The sequence below is a fragment of the Chamaea fasciata genome, unplaced genomic scaffold (assembly GCF_029207755.1).
Source record: "Chamaea fasciata isolate MVZ Bird 193981 ecotype frontalis unplaced genomic scaffold, bChaFas1.0.hap1 SCAF_3, whole genome shotgun sequence".
Classification (NCBI taxonomy): Eukaryota; Metazoa; Chordata; class Aves; order Passeriformes; family Sylviidae; genus Chamaea; species Chamaea fasciata.
In genome coordinates, this window is record NW_027094088.1 from 88,128,694 (window position 1) to 88,151,613 (window position 22,920).

Sequence of the window (22,920 nt, forward strand, 5' to 3'; positions counted from 1 at the left end):
AAGGCAGAGCAGAGCCATTACATAGTAACAGCTGCTCTGCCTTCTGGTGATAAAATTTATAAAAGAGTTCTGCTGGTTTCCTCTTTTTCTATTGTGCCAACATTAGTCTTTCCACCTTTGCTACATGACTCAAAAATAAACAAAAACTTGCTGCAATTTCCAAGTAATGCATGTTGACAGCTCCACTAAATTACATCTGTACCTGGATGCACTGGAACATGGTGGTAACTGACACCTTTTCCTAAAAAGAAAGTGGAGGAAAAGTGAACTGAAAGTTATATACTAGAAAAATGGAATTACCTACTCATCATTTTTAGTATACTGTGGTTGAACAGTATAGTAGTACCTATAATATAAAGTATAACTCATTTGTTTATTCCTCCAGACATTAGTTAGATATTTTCTATCCATTTCAGTAGGCCGCAGAACCCAAATAGCTTTGAAATTTTGGGCCTTAATGTTTTTTACTTACCTGTCAGGCCTGCAAGTGAGATACCAAAAGTAACAACTTTCAGTATAGTGATCCAAAATCTGTCTTCATCACACCTAACAGCAAGATACGACTCTCTGATGATAGTATTTGACATAGATTTTAGTCAGGTATATTAAAATACATCTTTATTTTCATACCACATTCTTTCCATGAATGGCAAGACATTCAGAAAGACTTAAGCAACACAAGTAGTATATTCAATTCTGGAGCTGCATGTAAAACTGAAGGAGTGTCCTGGCTCTTACTTTCTGGTGCATAACTGGGCCCTTTTAGACTGCTCCCAAGAAAATGTGTTGAAGTCTCTGAGACACTTTTATTTTCCATTTAACCCATAAAATTTATAACCCTAATAAAAATAATACCAACATTTTATGTTTGCAATTGGATACATTTAATAATAGTCTTTAACAATGACAGCATGTCATTGTTAAATGATCTTTGTTGGATCAACATTGGAAAACAAATATATGTCTTTCACCTTTCCTTATTGCACACATATTTTTGATACATGTATATTTTTGATTTGTGCAGAAGAACAAAACAAGACAAAACACAAACCCCACAAAAACCAATACAAAATCAGCTTTTAAATAGATTGACTTTTTGCTCTTGAGGAGCTGGAAATATGTTTTCTTTCGAAATTGTTTCCCGTGCGTTATCTTACAAAGTGCAGGACTTGCTTCCAAGGTCAAAAACCTCTGCTGAATTTAGTAAATGCTATCCACTGTGGATGTTCCTGGTATAAGTGGCACACTTATTTATGCTTCCATAAGTATAAAATGATAACCATTTTTTTTTCTAATACACGTCCAAAGTAACAGACAAAAATTAAAAAACATCACTCATGTGCTATACAAAGTGGTCATTTTGGTCACTGAGGAAAAGACTTTCATTTAGCAAGTCAGAACAAAATGCAGGGATCAGCAGAAGGCAGAATAGATTTTTTGAAGTGTCAAGGAACCCTGTTGACACCAAGAAGGATCCTGAATTATTGTTCCTATGTTTTCACAGTTTGTAAAATCAATGTATGTTTCAACAGCTGTCTTCTTACTGCACTTAGACTATGAAGCAAACCTATATGAAACATATGAAACGATGATCTATCACAGAAATGTAGGTGTTTTCTGTATACCAGATTTCAACAAAATGTTGGAGTATATAGACTTTTTTTGGCTGAAATGAGATGTATGTTACAAGCCTGTTTAAAAAACCGCCAATGACTACGTAGAAAAATTATTTCTTCTATAAAAACATAAGCAGTACCAACAGTTAGACCTATTTTCCTGCTCAGGTAATTTTTATTCTGCAGAAAGGCAATTTCCAAGTCTGTCTGCTCTGATTTTGACTTTCCAGCATAGTTCAGCTTACTGTAAACAGATGCAAGTTGGGAGGCAGTCTGGGTTTTGGTCTATCAGGTATTTCCAGCAGCAACGTTCTCTTGTTTCTAAGAGAACTATGTGTTCAAGACAAGAAAGAGTCAGTCCATCTGGGATATTAAATAAGAAAACAATGTCTCATATGTCTTTTAAACTCTGTTTAATGGAGTAGCTCAGACTGAACCTGTGAGCTGTTTGTTGACACTCTACAAGCAATGCTTCATCTGGACATATGGAAAGAATATTCCCAAGATAGTTTGGTTACAACTGTTCCACCTCACTTCTCCCTTAAGTCAGCATGCCCTACATTTCCCTTCCTCACTTAATAGCACAGATCCAGAACAACATTAGAAAAATACAAGGAAAAGAAAAAGATAAAATGGTTATTTGATTTTGGAGTCATTTAAAAGACTGTGCCCAGAATAAGGCAAACTTAATCTGGAAATGATGGTGTCTGTAAAAAGGACTTCAGTGACAAACCTGAAAATGCTATCTATGAAGCAGCAATTTTTATTACTTGCTTATGCTCTAGGGGTATTTTTGTTTCTTTTCTTTTTTTGTTATTAATGATTATTTACTATTAGAAACTGAGTAGCCTAACTAGTAGATAATAGTCTCCCATGAGCCAGATAGCAATTATAAGGTTATTTGAGTTGCATTAAGAAAAAAGAATTACAATGGCCTTGGCTGATACAATTTTTTTTTCTTGAGATTACAAATACACTCAGCAATCAACACCATAAAAACCCCTTTTCTATTGCCAAATTACCTTTTTGACTAAAGAAAATACACTCAAGGGTATTTTGTTTACCACTCAAGTAGTCATGAAGACCCCTTTGTCCACCTGCTGCCCTTCGGATTCCTTAATAAAAACAATGATGGACATGAAGGTAGCAGACCTCTGTAATTCTTTCTCGTGAAATCTTCATCATATAAGGCTTTGCAAAATAATAAAAATATATGCATATTCCTTAATAGGTTTTTTTATACTAAATCCATGCAAGCCAAGGAAGGTAAAGAAGTTCTATTGGATATCCACATTAAGATTAAATTGAATTGAAGTGCTTCAGTGATGTTTGCTTAGAATTTTGTTAATTCGTGAAAATTTCACTGAAATTCCCAGGGCAGGGGATGTATGTATTTAAATTAACCTTCTTAAGGCACAAAGTGGCACCCTTCATGAAATGAAATGAAAAAGTAAATATTTTCCTGGAATGAATCAATGTATTGTATTAAAAAATCTAGTCTCTGAACACAATCAGAATGTACTTGTTCTCTAATTTTCACTGTGATTGCTGTAGTAGATTCTACTCTGGGTAAGACCCTACAGCTGCATTACAACCCATCAAACATTTTTCAGGATACTTAATTTTTGATTTACAGCTCAGGTCTGTATCACCTTTTTCTGTAGTCTACTTAGCAAGTAGCAAGTTTAGCATACTTCTTCAATACTGACAGTACCTTCAGGTGCTTTAGAAATTGAATCTGTGTTCAGCATGATACTGTAAAACCTAAAAAAAGGTGATAATAGCAACAACTGAGAATAACTAGAACAATGCATAGAATGTCAAGATAAGGGTCATTTGTTGTTACAGGATGAATTGACTAAAAAGACCAGTATTAGACAGGCTTTGCTCTCAATAGAGTTGTTAGGGCTTGTTTGCAAAAAATTGTGAAAGCAAAAAGCTTCTGCAATGTCTTTTATAATGTCTCTGTTAGTAGTATCTGAGGTTAACCTTATCAGGTTCACTTTAGTTTGCCATGGGGTTTTACCCTAGTGTAAAAATACAGACCCAGTTTCTCCTACAAAGGCAAAAAAGGAGAATCAATGCAATTGTTTTTTCCATAAGGCATGAGTATGGATAAATAAAACTTGAGAATTAAGGAGGGGGTGGGGAAGCTGGAAAGAAATTCAGCTTGTTTATAAACCTCCTCCCCAACTCCAACAAGCAATATTAGAGCTATACTTGTTTTTTCTCACTCTGAGCAGAAATGAAAAGGAAAAGAACTTTGGTGAGCATTCTCGCTATCTGAATTTAGATGTAATTTGGATACTTAGACTTACTGTATTGTTAAATCAGAGGAGGTTCGAGTGTCTGTGTTGCTTAGTGTCCTGGATTGCAGTATAGGATGTGCACAAAGTATTCTGTCACCATCCTCATGAACTGTTGAATCCAGGTGGGGCAATGTTTTCCCAGACCCCTTCCCTCTGGGCCGTTATCTTCTGTTAATGGCCCATCAGATGCCTTGCCTATGACTCAAAGATAACTACCCCCAGGAGCTATCTCTGTTTAATGGGCCATCAAAGACCCCCTGCAAGACCTATCATCCCATTGCGAGATGCTCCGCCCAGGGGGAGGAACCAAGCATTCCCACCTGGATATAATCTGGGATTTGGGACAGTATGGGGGGCCCTTACCCACTGGATTCTCAGAGGAACAGAGCTACCAGACCTTTCTACAAGATCACTGCTTCAGGAAGACCACCTCACCTGGACTGCCTCCATCACCCTGCTCAGGTTGTATTCTGACTCTGTGAGTGGTCTTTTGTATTATTGCATCTATTTTATTTTACTTTCTTTCATTTCTTCCTATTAAATTGCATCTCTGACTTGGAGCCTCTCTTTTGTTTTGCTTTCAAACCACTACACTTAGGATTTCTAAATTCCCTCTGGAGACTAATGCTGTTCATGTTTTAGTATTAGAGGAAGGGAGAATCCCATCTGGGAAAATTTACCTTGGTGTTGAAGTTATAGACATGAAAGTCCTCCTTCATCTGTCTCATTGCACTTCAGGCTTGCCTGGTCCTCGGTTTAAGTTCAGAGCACATTGAGGATTGACAGCACTTCAGTCAGACTGCAGAGGTTTTCCCCCCAAGCTGATCCCTAGCCAAGTGCTGTGCTATGCAAATCAGATGTGCTTCCAGTTTCTGGCATATCCCTGGCTTGTCATCGTGTTTTAGCAACACTTTTGTGTCAAAACAATTCCCTAACTTAGGTCAACTGACTCAAGGCAATTTTCAGAAACTTCATGTACATTGAAACAAGTGCTGTGTGAAATGCAGCCAAAAGGTCTCTGTAGCTCATGGACGAGTATGTCTTGTAGACAGATGAAACTTGACATTTCAAACAATATTTGTGGCTCTATTATGATAAAGTGTTAAAATATTTTATGTGGATGATTAGAGGTGCATTTAACGTCAATATTTTTTTTTCTCTTAGAACATCTGATTGTTCTAGGATCAAAACTCCTCTCTAGCATCTGTGTTATGGTCCTAAATCCACTCTCTGCTACTAAAGGTGCTTATAATGTAAGTAGGGTGTTAGGTATACTTTGCATTGTTTTATTGTCTTGATTGCAGCCTTTCTATCTACCTACTCTTTTAGGGACTTGCACTGGAGGTTTCGTCATAATAAACTATGAAGGAAGATACCAAAGATCTTAGATCAAAATGTCAGTGCCATTAGGCATTGTTCATTGCAGGAATGGAGCAGACAGCTGGAAATTTTTTTGCATTTATTGGACTGACTAGATGTATTAAAAAAAAAAAAAAAAAAAAAAAAAAAAAACAACAAAAAAACTCAGACATGATGACAACGATAAAATATCAGTTATGTTCATTGCACTGTATTTCAGAATAAATTGGATTACCAAAAGAAAACAAAAAAAAAAGTTAGTCGGTTGTGGTTAATAATTTACTTTTTTCTCCAAGTATTATTTCCTGTGAGGCATAGAAAACAGCTTTTGTCATTCATCCAGAGGGACTGGGGCCATAATTTATTGATGTGTGGAAGGATCTTAATATTTCTGGTTCATATTTCATGGTTGTTATCAGTGCTCTGTAAATAAAAATCTGTACACATGAAAATGAAGCAGAAGTGATTTCTCAAGTGCTTGTGAGGCAGCAGAAGCATTGATCCAGCTGCAAAAACTTGTGTCATTTGCACAGATTTATCCTGTAAGGAACAACAAAATCTCATGTTGCATATGACAAAACCAATGAGAAAAGGAGGAAAGTAAGTCCTGTGTTTCACATGGGCAGGAGCAGAAGTCCTACCCAAAATATCATCTTATTCTAACCCAGAGGCAATAGTCCAAATGGCTGAATCCCTTGTAATTCCAAATGCAAGTGTGGTGGGACATGATTTCCTTAAAAAGCCTGAAGATGATTTCATGGACTTGAAAGCAAGGCCGTTTTTTCCCAGCTCCACTGAGTGGTCTAACAAATAATGTTGCCGTTCAGTTCACCTCTTCATGTACAGTCAAATGTAATTCTGTAGGATTTACACTGTGAGCATAACAAAATATTGCATCAGATCCTCCTGTCATGAAAATCAGGATGACAGTTGTAGCACAGCACCATTTTATCCTATCTGTTTTCATGGACACAAAACTTTTTTAAAACAGGCAACTAATTTTTCTTCTGCCCCCTGCAATAATCTACAGCTTCTGCAGTTATAAATTAATTATATTCCCTTTTTTCTTTCATTATAAAGTCTGTGCTACACATTTAAATACCCTGTGGTTGTCTTATAACATCTTATTTTATTTGAGTTTCCTCATTCTTATTGATGTTCGTGTTTTATTTATTCAGTTGAGTTCAATATTCTCAGTAAGGTGCTGGATCTTCAAAAGAAATCTTCAGTCACAGCAGAGTTCAATCAAATCACATTTCTGCAAGTTGTCTTCCCAGGTTAAAATTAAAACATACTTATCATCTGTGGACATGGAATGGAAATGGGATGATTATGAAACTCCTTATGGAAGTTGAAAGCAGAAAGCTGATGATTTTTCAATTAATATTGCTCCTTTAAAATTACAATAACTTACAACTACCTGCTAACCGTGTACCTAAATTAATTTCCTGCACTTCACTTTTCTGCATTTCACAATATACTTCAGAACACCTCCAACAGAATGCTCAAGTGAGACAATATTGGGAGGCTGCTAAGAAATCACATTACCCTTTGTCTGGTAAAGCCAACGGATGAAGTGTTACACCGTTTTCTGTAAATCCTCAAGAATTTATTTAAAAGATTATGATCTCTACTGCATATGGAGTTGCAATGCTGGAAATGTAAGAACACTGAAAATACAAGAAGTTTTAATGCTTCTGTGCTGCAGAGCTGCTAAATTCATCAGTGACTCCAGGTCACAGCCTGTGACAGTTCTCATCCTTGTTAGTGAAATCTCATGAAAAGTGGCAGCTGCTCCTGAGTGTGAAAGGCCAATCTTCTCTTGGTCCAGTTTAATTTTCAAGGGTTAGCAGAGGTGAGTCTCTGAACTTAAGAAGTGAGTGGACAGGGTGCTGGATAATATCATCTAGACTCCCTTTCCCATGAAAGGGTGGGCCAGAGGATCTTTGAGGTCCTTTCCAAACTGAGCTATATGATGATTCTACTATGAACTCTGGAAATGACCTGACTGAATGGTGTTTTAAGGGTACTTGCTTCCACAGGCAATTGTTTGAGTGACTGCAATGGGTGGAATGTTTCAGTTCTCGTATTTTATAGGTGAAGAATTTTATCATTGTAATGTTTGCTGCATGCTGTGGTCTTCCTGGTGTAAGAAAAGCTTAGAAAACCTGAAGATGGACAACCACAGTGATTTTAGGACTGATGCGCAGAATGAGAGAAGAGACTGAAAGAGCTAGGTTTGTGCAACTTAAGAACAAGCTGAGGGGGAATCTAATTCTGTCTGCAAGTACGTAATGATTTTAGAGATGGAAGAATCTTCTTGGAAGGGGACAGAGAATAGATTGCTGTGGCAAGGGAAATTCTGATTCAATTTCAGAAGAGCACTTTTTACACTGAGTCAGGTTGCTCAGACAGTCTGTGAAACTTTTACCCTGGAATATATTCAGCACTTGACTCAACAGAGCCCTTGGCAACCTGATGTACCTTGAAGTTTGTTTTGAGCAATGGGTTCAGTGCCAGAGGCTCTTTCCAACCTAAAGTATTCTAGGGTTCCATGAGTTTCTGGGTGTGAATGATCAGGTAATAAGTACACATTAAAATGTGTACTTTCAATACTTTTTGGTCTGCGAAAACTCGCTAAGTGGTCACAACCCTACATGGAGAAGACTGTGCCATTCTAAATCAGAGCAATTCAGATGCAGAAGCCCTATTTCTGTTCTAGATTATTCTATTATGATAGACAATTTTGACTTTTGCCAACGTCATGCAGCTCTAAACAGAAAATCAAGTGAACACAGGATGATCCCCATGATCAGGCACCACTATTGAAGTTAACAGAAATTAACTGGATACAAAATTCTGGTTTAAAGAATTTAAATTAAATTCCAAATTTCTTTACCTGAAGATAGTGATTGCAAAGGGAAAACTAATCAACGTCCTGATTGGTTACATTCTCCAGAATACTTTGACAGTTTTATAGATCATCTTTTATAGTTTCTAGACTTTGAACAGTGTATATATTGAATAGCAGGAGTTTTGAACTTACTTACCGCAACATTATTACTATTATTATTATTATTATTAATTTTTTTTTTCAGAATTCAGAAAACATACAGGAAGCCTCAAAACTGGAGAAAACACAGGCACAGCAAAGAAGTCTATTTTCTGATTAGGCTGGGGGGGATTGGGTTGCTTTTGACGTGAATACCAAGAGATTGTTGTGAGTGAGATTTGTTGTTCTCTGATGGGCACCCTCCTGAAAATAAAGGGAATAGCTTCTATTCTGAAATCAATGTTTGCAATTTTCTGCTTCTCCTTCAAATACAAAGAATACAGTCATTTAATTCACAAAACCAATTAGCAGATATTTCTTCAATTTTGTTCATTCGCTTGTACTTGCAAATAGCACTTTATTTTTATTTGTTAATTTAAATAGGAGTAACTGATTAATTTGAAGATTTCAAGTGTAGGTTGTCTTTCTTAGGAAAAAAGAAAAACTTTAAAAAGTTTTGTGACAAAATACTTTCCATAAATCTTTCTGCTGATGACAGGCCATGTATTAGAAGTGCACTAGTTCTCAGATACATTTTTTGGAACAGATCCTTAGGGAAAATAAAATGGTTTAAATGGATCTGTATAAATTTTCACTAATTGACAAATTGGTCCATAAGGAAGCTGAGTATTTACAGAACATAGCTAAGACTAGAATGCACTTTTCACAATTTTTCCAATGATCAATGGCCTTAATAATGTTATTTCCACATTTCAAATTTTCTAAAAAAAAACAAAAATCCACCACAAACTAAAATCTCAAATCCCCATTACTCTTCGAATCTTTGGCTTAACAGAGATAAAACTAGAAATTTATCGTCTTTGGTAAAGAACAATGAATTTGTTTTTTAAAACATTAATGGGGCAAGGCAATTAAGTAAGTTTCTGAACTAGAAGATGTTTAGAATAGCTGAAGAAGTCTTAGTTGGGTAGAGACAGTCAGCATATTTTAATATTTACCAAATCTAGGAGGCATAGCTGTTTTGATATCAAAGATTTCTATAAAGTATTTCTAAGCTCATGACAATGCCAATAAAGTTTTCATGGGCAGTGAGGTACATTAAATTATTTATTAAGAGGTGCATATAAATATATATATATATATATATATATACACATATATATGCATATATATGTGTGTATATATATATATAGGTAGTCTTAAATACAGAGGTGGATAAAAAAACTTGCATTTCAGAAGGACATATATAACAACAATTTCAAATTCCTTAGAGCTATCCCTAGAATAGGACCTTCAAATATTTCTAGGTCTGCAATTCCCTTGATGCCTTAAGTTTTAGCTTTCATGTTTTTCAGATTCTGTGCTGCCTAGGGGTGTAGTTCTGAGCCTCATATTAAGTGTCAGTAGGCTCTCTTCATAGGGTAGGTAGACAAAAAAACCCCTTTTCCTGATGAAGACCAAGGATAACAAGTACAAGTTTCAGGCCCAAAAGCATAAACAGTGGTGGACTGAAGAAGGAAAACAAAGACAATACTTCACAACCCAAAGATGTAATTGGACAATTAAACCCATATATGCAAATGGACCAAAACTTATAAAAGTGTGAGACCTCATGAGGGGTCATCTATTTTGTGACCATTTTAAGTCCACCTTGGGTCAGGCTCTTCTGTTGCCCAAGGTATTTCGTTAAAGGCCTTTCGATAAATATCTACTTTATGCTCTAGTTCTGTCTAGTCTCTGTTCCAACTCAGCCTTACCAAGGCATCAGCCTGAGCAGCTGACATGATCAGATTGCTTTGCTGAAGGATGAAGGTCTCATCCTTCTTTCCTCCTTACATCTCATCTCTCCCACTCTTCCCATGAGAGAGGAAGAAGAGTTATGAGCAGGATCCATTAGTTTTGATTATGCCAAGGTGGTAAAGCAGTTGATGGTGTCTAGTAGAATTACATATTTAAGATGCATGTTTGTTCTTGACTTTAGCCATTTATTTCTACTTAGGAATGTCTGCACCTATTGAAGGAATTTTGGTACAGATGGTCAGGTCTATGAGAAGTAACTGGAAGTCTGTCCTTATCGTGCGAATCCAGTGTTGCTTTTGGCACTACATTATTCTCCTGAATAGTGATTGAAAGGACATTGATAAGTTTGGGCCCTTGCAAACCGCTGGGGCCATTATAAACTGGGTGAACACAATGGGTTGGGATTGAAACCCTCTCTTCATTAAATCCAGCAACAAAATACTCCCTCAAGATGAGGTACTGCTAGCTCTGCTTAGTGATAGAGAAAAACATACAGGTCTAGATTTAATACTCTGTTTATCTCAACACACTGCTCTGGACTTTGCCAGGCAGAATCTCACCTCCTGACATTTTGTAGTGCAGAAGCAAACACCTAGGCTTAGAATGGAAAATTGTAACCAGACTTGAAATAGGGCTACTATATGCTGATATTACCTTGATATTGGCACTCAAAGCATGAGGTAGAAATGGAATGAGGAGGTCTGAGAGCAAGGAGTCTTCAGACTGTCCATAAGGGTATTATTGAATTCCCGTTTGGAGCTCCATGTAGTGACACAGCAGAGTAATGTAAATGTTGAGATCAACATGCTAAACATAAATTTGTTGAAAAGTCTGCAATTCTATCAGAATCACTGAAGCTGTTTATATGCTTTTCAACATACTGCTTTAGTCTTTGATGTCACAGTTATCAGAATGGCTATTAACTTTTAACCGTTATTCCCTTCAATTCTCAACACTGGAGGCTAGCTGGTAGTAAGCAAGGAAGAATTCTGTGCAGTGCTGATTTTCCCATGCTGAGTTCTTGCTAGTTTTATACCTCCATTGAAAAGATTTATAGGTGAAAGAATTGTTTGTTTACCTTTCTTGCAGCACAATATTTTACAAAACTCTAATTTAATTCTTGGTTTTATAAAGCAAGAATCTTTGCAAATAAAACTAAGAAATAACAAAGAGAATCACAACATAAAATCTAATACATGCTAACATTTCTCTTGAGCCCCAGGAATAGGCAATATTTCCCTTTATCCCTTTTCTCTTGACACACTGTAGAACCACATTGGATGTAGCTGTGTCAGAAGCAAGACTCAATGACTTGACATACGTTATAAGATTGGTTGTTTCACTTCCTACTTGTCATGGACAAATGGTTTTTGTAATGGTCTCTCCACCTCATGCTGAGATACTGTTTGGGACATTGCATAAGGGAAATGCAGCTGAGGGTCAAACCCTGGAATAACTGAATATAACTCTGATCTGGAGCCTGGAAGATGTGGCTTTAAAAAACATTTTTCTCCTAAAGCATGTAAGAATTGTTGTGGACTGCCTAGTTTGGTAAAGCGGGAAGTATTATATTTTTATATACTTTTGTTTAAAACGCAAAGGCTTATAAAGGCTTGTTATTTCAGGTAACTTAATTGTTCTAAATTCTAGATATTGTAAAATTTTATTCATCCCTTAGTTAATGTGAAATTGAAAAAATAATAAAATTTTCTGTTTGATTTAGAATCTTTGCTATTGGTGATAATGTCTTTATTTTGTTTTTCCTGGAACTTTAAAGGCTACAATGGACAATCACAGGCATATAAGTTGCCCTTCCATTTTCAAAAATAAAGTGAATTCACTGATGATCATTAGTTATCATTATCTTCAGTACTTACAAGTGCAGCAAAGAGCTGACTTAAATTTCAGCATGAGTAAAGAATGATAGATCTTCTCCATTAAAGACAAGCTAGAAAAGAAAGCAAAGACTTTCTCAGTCTCCTTCTTGTGCCAGGGAGACAAGAGTCTGTGCAAACCTTGTAATAAATACAAATCGCCTCTTTTGCTGTGCTGCTTCACCTGTGCCAGCCAAGGCCTCTGTCATTGCAGGGAAGCTGCAGTCAGGGAATCTTTTCTTCCTCATCCCTGCAGAATAATTACTTTGGGAGGCAACACAAGCACACTGTAAACATGATATTTGGGACTTACAGTCGTTCTGCCACAGGTAGATTTATAAGCTGGTAGAGACTTGCCTGTAAGGTCTTAAGGGTGGTAAATCCTGTGTAATTTCTTCAGTCAGTTACAAACACGTTACTGGACACAGAATTTAGCTGCTGTTCTGGTACTCTGTGCTACAGGTTTGAGAAGTGCAATGTGAACCTGTCTGGGGAATATCCTTGCATCCCTTCAGTCCAGGAGTGTTTCATCAGTAGTGAAAAACCCAGAGTGTCTGTTGAAGCTACAGCAGCTTCTAGGAATGCCTTGGACCTTACATGAAGCTGCCATGCTAGAGGGTGTGACTTGATCCCGGTATAATTATCTCATCTCTGTAATTTACTTATGTAGGGGATCTCATTCAGCACACCAGAACTGTACCCCCAGCCACTGCTCTGGCTCACACAGCTCCTTTCAGCCCTGCAGCACTTGAACCCAGTATTTAGGATCAATGACAAAGCAGAGGACAGACACCATTATCTGTATTTGATTGTGTTGAAGAGGAGAAAAATCTTGTAATTCTTGGTGGTAATAGTGATTGAAAGGACCTATCTGGAAATAAATTTATGTGTTAGCATCATCCTGTTTTTACCCTAAAAATACTATTAATCTATTATACTAATTTCAGTTGCCAGCAAATTTGTAAGGTGACAAAAAACCTACAATCTAGTGAGATAGATGGGGAAAAGTGAGGTAAAGGATAAGGAAACCAGGCAGAATTCTTCTGAAAACATATACAGTGAGAGTCTATGTACAACAAATAGTTTCTGGAAGACAAGCTTGCAGTTCATGCAGATATGTAATTCCAAATGGGTAACTATACCATGATGGTACTTCAGCATGGGTGAAGGTAACAGACCACCTAGAGGCTGTGTAGTAGCAAAGATGTGTATTTGATGTTATATGCACTGTCCAGGACTTGTAGGTGGTCAGAGCTTGAGGATGAAGAAGCGAAAGAAGAGAAGAGTTCTTGTCCTGACATGAAGAAAGGACATAGTTTTAAAGGCAGGACATGTTTTTGCAAATCATGAGACTGTACTTACCTCAGTAGCTAAGTAGAACACGCAGGCCAGATGTTTAGTTGCTGTAGATATAAATTCAAAATTTTAAAAGAGTAATACTCATTTGCTGTGGCTGTTCCTTTGATAAAGGAAAGCAGTGCCAGCAACAGCAGGAAGAAACCAGAGGAACTGATTTGTCCATTCCCAGAGCAAAGCTATATATCTTACAACTGTTTGCTGATTCTTATGCTGTCTCACAGGTAAAGAATCAGGGTGAGGGCGAACCCCTGGAGAAGCAAGTGTTCTCTGACACAGAGCTACCCCAGTCCCCAGCTTCTTCACCAGACACGGCATGGTTGCTCCCATATCCTGTCAACTCCTCCAAACGTGAATCAACACACACAGGCAGTGGGAATGACCACAAACTCATGGCTAGAAATCAATAAGTGGATTTGTTTCTATTAGCTTTCTAACCAAGGGAACTGAGTCCAAGCTAGAAGATCAGTGGCCTACTGTTCACCCAGGCTTAGCGAGAATTACGTCTAGCTTCAAGGTCACTTCAGTATGTTATATTCCCCATTGCCTTTGTTCTGATTTTTACCCATTCCTCCTAACACCCTCCCTTCCCTGCTGGAAAATTACAAGAAGCAGCAGCAGAGAACGTATTTTTTAATAGGGAGAGAAGGCTTCTATAAAAATATCTTTTATAGCCCATTCCTTATAAAAAGGTAAAAAATAAGAATATTTCCATAAAAGAAAAGGAACAAAGGACTTTCCAGAGTTTTATTTGTTCATGCTATTTGAGTTTCCTTGACTCTCTAAAATACTGAAAATAAGTCTGCACTAACCCTGCTCTCTTGGATTTCTAAACATGTACATTGGTACTGTTTGGTTTGGCTATAAAAGAGCAGTAAAAACAATCTATCAATTCTATAAATCCTGTAAGTATTCTCTAGCAGAGTCTATGTTAAACATTATGAAACAGATGCAAATACTTTGTTTTCAGTCTTTTCAGGCTTGTCTTTATTCCATCTCTTAATCTTAAATTTTCTTTCTCTAATCCTTGTTAACTTCCTTTTTTTTTCTCTGGAGCTGGTCTGAGTTTTTGGTATCAAAACATCTAGGCTTCAAAGAGTCACAGGGTCAGATTATTTTATATACACACAGCTGTCCCTAAGGCCAGTTTTGTCTTTTAGACTTCCACCTTCTACTACAAAGCACAGATACTCAGAAGCAGTTGTCTAATCTCCATTTTGCATAATGCATTACTGATAAACCTGAAAATTAGATATTTGTGTTCTCTGCACTAATCTCTTGATCAGAGAGTAGCGTAATTCTTGAGATAAAAAAAATGTGGAACACAAGCACAGAGATGCCCAGGGAAAAAAAGGGTGAAGAGTTCTGCAAAAGGAAAAAAAAAAGTGATGAGTAAGCAGAAGATCACCCTTCAATCACCAACAAAGAGAAATTCTCCTAGTATGAAAACAGCATGGTTAATTCATTGACCCCCCCCCAGAATTTGGAGACTGTTCTTTCTGGGCTCTTTGCATATTTCACAACAAAGTGACTTCTCAGAACTGTAAAATAAGTATATAAATAGATAAAAGACATAGCAAATTTTTTTTAAAAAAATGAGAGTTTGAAAGAAGGGAAATGTTACAGTGGTACTTGACATATTTTGAGAAGAATTTAACTGCTTCTAATGAGATGGCAAGAGAAGAAATGCATAAGTAATTTGAAAGGATGAAAAAATGACACAAATAGCAGACTTCCCAAAAAAATCAGAAAGTGTGACTGTATTTTCAGCAATGAACTTATTTGATGTACTATATACATTTTTAACTATCCAACACCGATAAAATGCAAAAAAAAAAAAAAAAAAGGCAAAAAAAAAAAAAAAAAGTAATATTACCAAAATTAGATTGCAATAGACACTTAGAGTTTTCTCCATGAACAATCTCACACAGCATATGGCAGGATACCTGCTAAGTTTCTCATGCAGATGAATTACTGCAAATGCAGAGAATTGCTCTCCCAGTTCCTTTTGTCCCTCTTACCTAAGGAAGAAAGTTTTAATTTCCTGGTTTTCAAGTGCCAGCTCCATAATGATCTACCTGCCAAATACAGACAGAATCTGAGACTGGGATCCCAGGATCCTGGCTGGCAGATAAGGACACTGAGGAAGTAATCTCCAGCAGATCAGGGTTTCTCAGCATCACATTAGGCAGCAGCTGGACAGTGAACCAGCCAAAACCCTTCCTGGCAGAGGAGAAAGCTCCTCAGACTACTGCTGGCACTGTCTCTTTCTCACAGAACACTTTGGTGTTGATGGACTGACAAATTCTTTGAAAAAGCCACTATATCAGAAGATTTTCTGGCAATGCAAATTCCCAGCCAGTATTCTGAGTGGGATAAATACGGCTTTAAACAGGTGTGAAGGACAATGTTCCTCATAAAAACACTGGGAAAAATAAAAGAAACAAGCGAGAGTAATACTTTATAAGAGAAAAGAAGTGAAACATGTATTTCCCAAATATCAACACTATAACAAACGGCTGGGAAAAAAAAAAAAAAAGGCAAAACATTTATTAGAATGATCAGCTGTGCATTGTGCTGCCAGTAACACTTGAAAAGGGACTGACTCATATCAGCCTATAGAATGATCTCTGGGAAATGCAGGGAGATTCTTACAAACATTGCTGATAGCCTGTTAAAGGAGGAAAAAATTATGCTATATAACAGAGACAAGAACTACATATGACCAAATACTTCACTACCCTATTTCCATTCTAATTCTCTATTTGCAATAGTTGATTCTGGTATCAAAATCCCAGAGCACAAAAGAAGAATTCTGGCTGACATTTTATTATGATGAATTTGCATTGAAAGAACATTATCACTTTTAAGAGTTTTGTTTCTTTTTTTCAAGGGAATTGCCTGTTTTGGGTGAATTCTTTGTAGCTGAAATGTAGTAAATGAAAAATATTTAACTTGATAATTTGCATTCAGGTAAAAATTTCTTCCATCACTTTAAACTGAAGAAATAGAGACACTAAATTTTTTTTCAAGAACATTACATAAACAAATCCTCGTCCATCATATTTTACTTGAGACAAACAAAAACAGCTTGGAAAATATCTTTCAGGCAACAGATAATTTGTTTTTTATTTGCATTCACCATATATTTTAGAATAACTAAAACTGTAGAAAGTGATGATTTGTATGATCTTGTTGAGTTTCCAGACATTTGCATGGCATTAACTTTTTTTTTTTTTTTTTGCATAGTCCTCTACTTAACTGGCATGGTTTCCCACATCAGCAAAACTATTTACAGGAAGGTAACTGAGAAATAATTTACAAGGTCAAATAGAAGTAAAATTAATCTGTCTAAATTAGAAACATTTTGAATTTTTTCATAGGAGAAATTTAGAGCTTTGGGTCTTTCTTGGGTATCCATATGATTGTTTTTCTATCTTTAAATCTTTTGATATTGTTTAAAGTTGTTTTGCTACTTATGCATAGTGTGTTATAATTTCAGATAAAAATCGGAAGATTCTGTTTTAGTAAAAGTCCAGATTTATTTGTTAGCAGATCAATAAAAGTAACTGAAGCATGTTTTTATGATACCAGCAACAAAATATTGGGAGTTTGAGTGCTAAAACACAACAGTTTTTTATTTCAGTAATAAGAGACACAGAGTATTCAACACCAAGCAAGGATGGGTGTTTAATTCCTCATTAGGTTTTTCTTCAGGGTAAAATGCATGGTGCCTTTATAACAAGAAATGAACTAGATATTAAGAAAAAAACAATGAAAATGTGAATTTTGTTCAGTTCTAAAACTTACATCATCAGCTGACAGACAAGTTACTGAAATCAACTTTTAATTGTCTTCCCTAATAAGGATTTCACTTAGAAAATATGTCAAAGCTTTATTGTTCTAGAAAATACTGAAAGATGATCTGATGAGACACAAAAAAAGACACAGTGTAAATTAATATTTTTGTGTTACAGCCTAAAATAAATTTCATCAGTCAAAGCAGTCTTAGCAGATGGATATAACCATAAAACAGGGAAAATTTCTCTTAATAAACGATTAGATCACTGGCTTGCTATTTTTTCCCTGCCAGAGGAGTCAGAAAAATAAAAGATTCTTATTATGAAAGACAGTAACCTGGTAATATTAAAAATACACTCACCCTTGGCATTCCAGATAATCTTCCCTTCACTGAACTTTATCTCTGCTTCTTTCCCTAAGATCTCAGGAGATTAGTGAGAGTCTGTCCCAAAGAATTGTTAACCTTTATGTCCTGTGTTAGGGATTGGAGGAACAGAGAGACCTGGGACCTGAGCTATCTGTTCACCTACTTCAATTCCTGACATACTACACAGTAGAAACATTTTTTCCTCTCCTCAGACTAAGTTTTCCAATACACCGTGGTAAAAGCATCGTATCTTACTAATAGGGTTGCAGTTTCTGTTCCATGGGATGTCACACAATTTAAAGTCTCCTGGCCTTGTTTTTGTTCTGCCCAAGAGCAGACTGCAGCTGAATTACCCTGTGACTGATGATCTGAGCACAACGAGGACACAGCTCTGTGTGACATGCCCGAGGACTGGTGCAATGCAGGGACAGTGTCCTGCACCAGAGATAGTGGAGTCTGTTGCCATCAGCATTTTACAAATTTTCGCCTTTTTTCAGTCTTGCCTCTGCTCCGTGCTATGGGCAGACAGTGTGCATGTAGTGACTGGCCCAGCACTGTACTACACTAAGGACAAGGCTCTTTGCTGGGAGGAAAGGCGCCTCACTCCTACAAGGCACCACACAGAGTGGAGGGAGGTCACCAAGGAAAAGCCAAATACCGAGCTGCCACTGTCACAATACGAACACTATATAGTAAATACAAATGAATTTAAGGGATACTGCACCTCTGCAGCCTTTCTCTAGTTAGGACCCAGTACAGTGAAAAAGAAAGGAAGATGTGTACAGAAAAATTCTGTTCAGCCTTTGAATTCAGGCTCAGATTTGGAAAGGGAGTTTATCTGCAGACCTCAGGTCCATCACACATTATGTATGACAGTTCTTGTAGTGAAAAAAATTCTCAGGGGAATGGCAGTAACTGTCCAGGAGCATCTTAAATGAACTTCAGTGCCCTTTAATCTCTCTTGATCTCTTAATCTCGCTTGATTGAATAGCATATAAGATCATACTTTTTTCAATATAAAATTTACAAAAGTTTTGCATTGTACTGTATTAGGACAATTTATTTGAGCCACCCCAACAGGGAAACAGTCTTTCAAAATGTTAATATATAATAGATTTGCATTTAGATTTCATTTTTTTCAAGCTTCAAGTTGAAGTATATATATATCTTACAATACTTTTTTTTTTTACTTATTTGCCACATTTGATCTACTGCTTGCTCGCAGTAAGCAATTGACATGAATAAGTCTCCATTTACCAAAGGGTAAGAAAGAGGAATATCAGATCCATATGTTGAAGAGCCAGGTCCTGGCTTTCTTCAAGCTTAAATTGACCATTGACTTGAGCAGGCATTCAATCAATTATGCAGAGAATAAGAGTTGTTGGATTACAATCTTAGATACTAAAACAATGTGTAGTTCTAAAGTGCATTTTAAAGCATTGTTGGCCCTGGCATAGTATTTCAGTACAAGAAAGGAGACTATTGCCTCTTTCCCAGTGGAGCTGTCATCTCATTGATATTGACCTGCATTTTCCAGCTGCAGAGAGAGTAGGACTGACAAAATTCAAGTCTCATTGAATTTTCAAGTCCCATTAGAAAATAGTAAGACTCAGAAAACCTCAAAGCAAATTTAACCTAAAACCTATAGATAATAAAAGCATTCAATGCCATCTTTCAATCTTGAAATTAAAAAATGCCATTTACTCATTAAGATTTTAAATTAGCTGCCTTTCCCTACTGAAGAAATCCCTAGGGTCCCTAAATGGTGAGTCTTGCAAGATAATGCTGCATGATAAATAATTCAGATGGCTGCTCTTCTCCCTACTTCTCTTCTTCTTAAGAGGTATAACTTTAGGTTTGCAATATGGCATATCTGAAAATATGAACCAAAATCAGTGAAGACTATAAGACTTGAACCTGGCTGGTTTTATGCTTCCTGTTATATTCAGCCTTGTAAATCCATCGTGTGAAAATTGTATTCTTTTTTTTTGTTAGTTATATGTGAACAAGTGGCAATGAAAATACATATTCAATTCATTGTAAAAGTATGATTTTAATTTCATGTACAGTTGTTTCAGAGGATTAACTGGAAATGGAATTGCAACATGTTTTCAAGGCACAATAGCAAAATTTCAGTCCTAAGGAAATGGAAAGAGGAAAGATAAATGTAGTGGTATCGATTTCTTTTAACTTTTCTATTAATTTGGTTACAATGTAGATAGCAGAACTCAGCAAACCCTACCAAAGATGTGAAATGAAATAACACAATGAGTTCTCTCTTAAGGGCTTTTTATTAATCAAAAAAGCCAATATAGGAAAATTAAAATTCCTGCTTGATACAAACTTCAATCAAAATGTGAGCATTCAGTTCAAAAAATAAATGAAACTGTCAACATGCACAAAACAGAAATAGTCTTTTTCTATCTTCTTCTTTCTTAGGTCCTAGGAGTATAAAAGTGCATTTCTCTTTACCTTTCAGCAATCCACAGCCAGTAGTTATCAGGCTTTGTTGGTAATATTCTCAAAGTGTATTATTAGTAAGGTATGAACATTTTTCATATTTTTCATTTCATCATTAGAATGCTTAGTTTTCTTTTTTTTTTTTTAACTAAAAGACATTTAGGTAAATACAATTGCAGAAATGATACATGAAAAGGACCTCTTATGCATTTTATAGCTCCTTATTCTTTCTTTTTACTCACAAAGTGTACTATGTTTTCATTGGACTCATTCTCTTGTGTACAATGCATTAGTTTGGAAATTTTCATCACAGTTCTGAAATGGATTGAGCAACATAATTTTCACCTTTTTTTCTCCAAGAGACTAAATCAGGAGGAACTGAGGTGTGTACACCCAATGCAAAAACAGGTCTTTGAAGAACCACTGAAATTGTTGTGACTACAATCCCACATTCTCATTGCAGATCTTCATTTTCCCTAATCCAGAGGGAGCAGAGTATGTGTGTATTAGCATTTTGCTTTGGATCACAGCAGCTCCAACACCCAGCTGGGATATGTCAGCACATCCACGAATGTGGGTCAGGGTCAGGCCTGGCACGGGGCCCATGGGCCCAGCACTTGTCTTCCACAACTGAGGAGCTCAAGTCTTCTAGCAATTGCTCCTGTGGCCATTCCTTCACCCATCTTCATCTGGAGTATTCCTCAGCAGACAAAGAGGTTTTGGGTGATGGAGAAAGCAGCAGTGAACTTTTCAGAGTCAAAGCACGATTGGGCTGTATGGTCCCTGACCCTATGAATGGTACCTTGCCTAGTGTCAAGGCATTGTTCCAGAGCAGAATAGACCTGAGGCTCACAAGTGTATTTCTTATTGAAGTGTTAAATTATTCAGCAGGCATCCATCACTTAACAGGAAAAGGATTAGCACAAAATGATAGTTTGGCAAGCAAGTGTTTGGAATCTTACACTTAGTTTTCAAATCTAAATCGGGTCACACCACAATCATTTCTCCTCCTCAGTAAAGAAAGAGCAGAGAAATTTCAATGAGATTACAATTATCATCTTGCATTAAAAATAAAGCCTTGTCTCCTGCTTGCAGTTCCATGAACCAGAAGCATGAATTAATTGAACTACACTTTCACATTTGCAATGAGCTTTGATTACTGGGAGAACCAAAACCAGATTCATGTTCTTAACTTGGAATCTGGGGGAAATAATGTTCTAATAAAATACCACTAATCCTTTTTAATGAAGGCTGAGAACTTCAAGGCCTTGGTTTTGGGGCTAATATCAAGATTGAAGTAACACATAATTAATTAATTAATCAATTAATTCAAATTCCAGCTGGAGAGTGAGGGGTTAGTATTTCCACAGTGCCATCCTTATTGTTATGAAACAAAGGTAGAAGAAACTACTTTTATTAGTAAAACAATATATACTGAGATTAATGAGCCATCTGAAAGCTCATCAAATTAGTTGCCATAAACCAGATTAAATGTAATGCAGATTGTATGTTTCCCATTTTTACAGGTATCTACTTTACATTTTCTTCCTTTATATTCCTTTAAAGTAATATTTTTGCAAGGTTCTTAGTTAAAACCACTTCTGTACTCATTTTTATTATCTTTTTCTAAGAAGAACTGACAGATGCCTTAATAAGGAATGGACAGCTGGTTTATATACAAAAAGGCACAATCAATTTGGGCTACAGTTTAAAAGTGCATAAAACAGCTGTACCCTACTAATGAGTTTTAATAGTTTTGTATCTTGAGCACCATGCCATTTGAAATATTGATAATTAAATGAGCATTTCGTTAATGAAATCTCCCCCTTGAATCATTAAAACAAGCAATTTGCACTTTTTGTAAAAACTTCTCAGACATGTTTGGAGAGCTGTCTTGCTTTGGCTTGGGTTCATGGTTTTTATATATCTTTTTAAAGTCAGTTTAGCTTTCAAAACACAATTATTCAGTATTGATTTGTCTGAACAACAATATTTTTTTTTCCAATTCTGTCACCATGTAGCAGTTGTTAGCTGTTTTCTATTCCAATGTTGCCTTGATGCCCAGACATGCACAAAAAAAGCACAAGAAAGGTAATAATAGCCATTGAAATACATGGAGAACATACTGGGGAGATTGTTTTGTTATGTTTTGTTTTGTTTTGTTTCTTTGTTCATTTTTTTTCTCTAATAAAAACGTGATGATATTAATAAGGAAATCTCTTAGTTAATCAAACAAAGGAATATAGATTGGGTATTACATCCGAAAGAATTTTTATTCTCTAGATTGAAAGCTCTTCTGTAGTGAACTCGAGTTCCAAAATTTTATATTACAGACAGAATGAGTGAGTCTGGCATCATCAGAGAGAAACACATCCAGACTATATCTTGGCAGTATGTTACATGTATGGTTGCAGCCGGGGTAAGAGCTAGACTAGTTGGCACTGGACAGAAATTGTGAGCTGGTAGCCACTGCCTTTTGGCAGAGACATTTCATGTTGTCACAGTAGCCTGAATTTTTGCTTGAAGGCTGAAAGGACTAATGTGCCCATCATGAGTGTCACTGCTAAACAAATGAAAGCAAATTCAGATAGCCTAAGCATCCATACTTTGTACTAAGCAGAAACAAATATAGAAGTGGTCTTTAACCACATTATCCCAGCTGTGTGAGAAGCTGGTGTTCAGACCAACTGTATTTCCTGACCATAGCCATTCCTTAATCCACTAGCAGAGATGAGCTGAGATGAATGCCCACTACTCTTTCAGTGCCACAAGTACAGCAAGAAATTTGCTTGAGGTCTTCAGCTATCCCTCAGCTGTCTCTACCCCTAATGTCCCTGTCCTTCCATATTGTCCACACCTTTTCCTTATACACATGGCAATGTCCATACATACATCAACCCCCACTTGCAGTGGGTTAAGAACCATTTCCCTTTTCTTTAGGCTTAGGAACTTCTGCCCCCTTTCT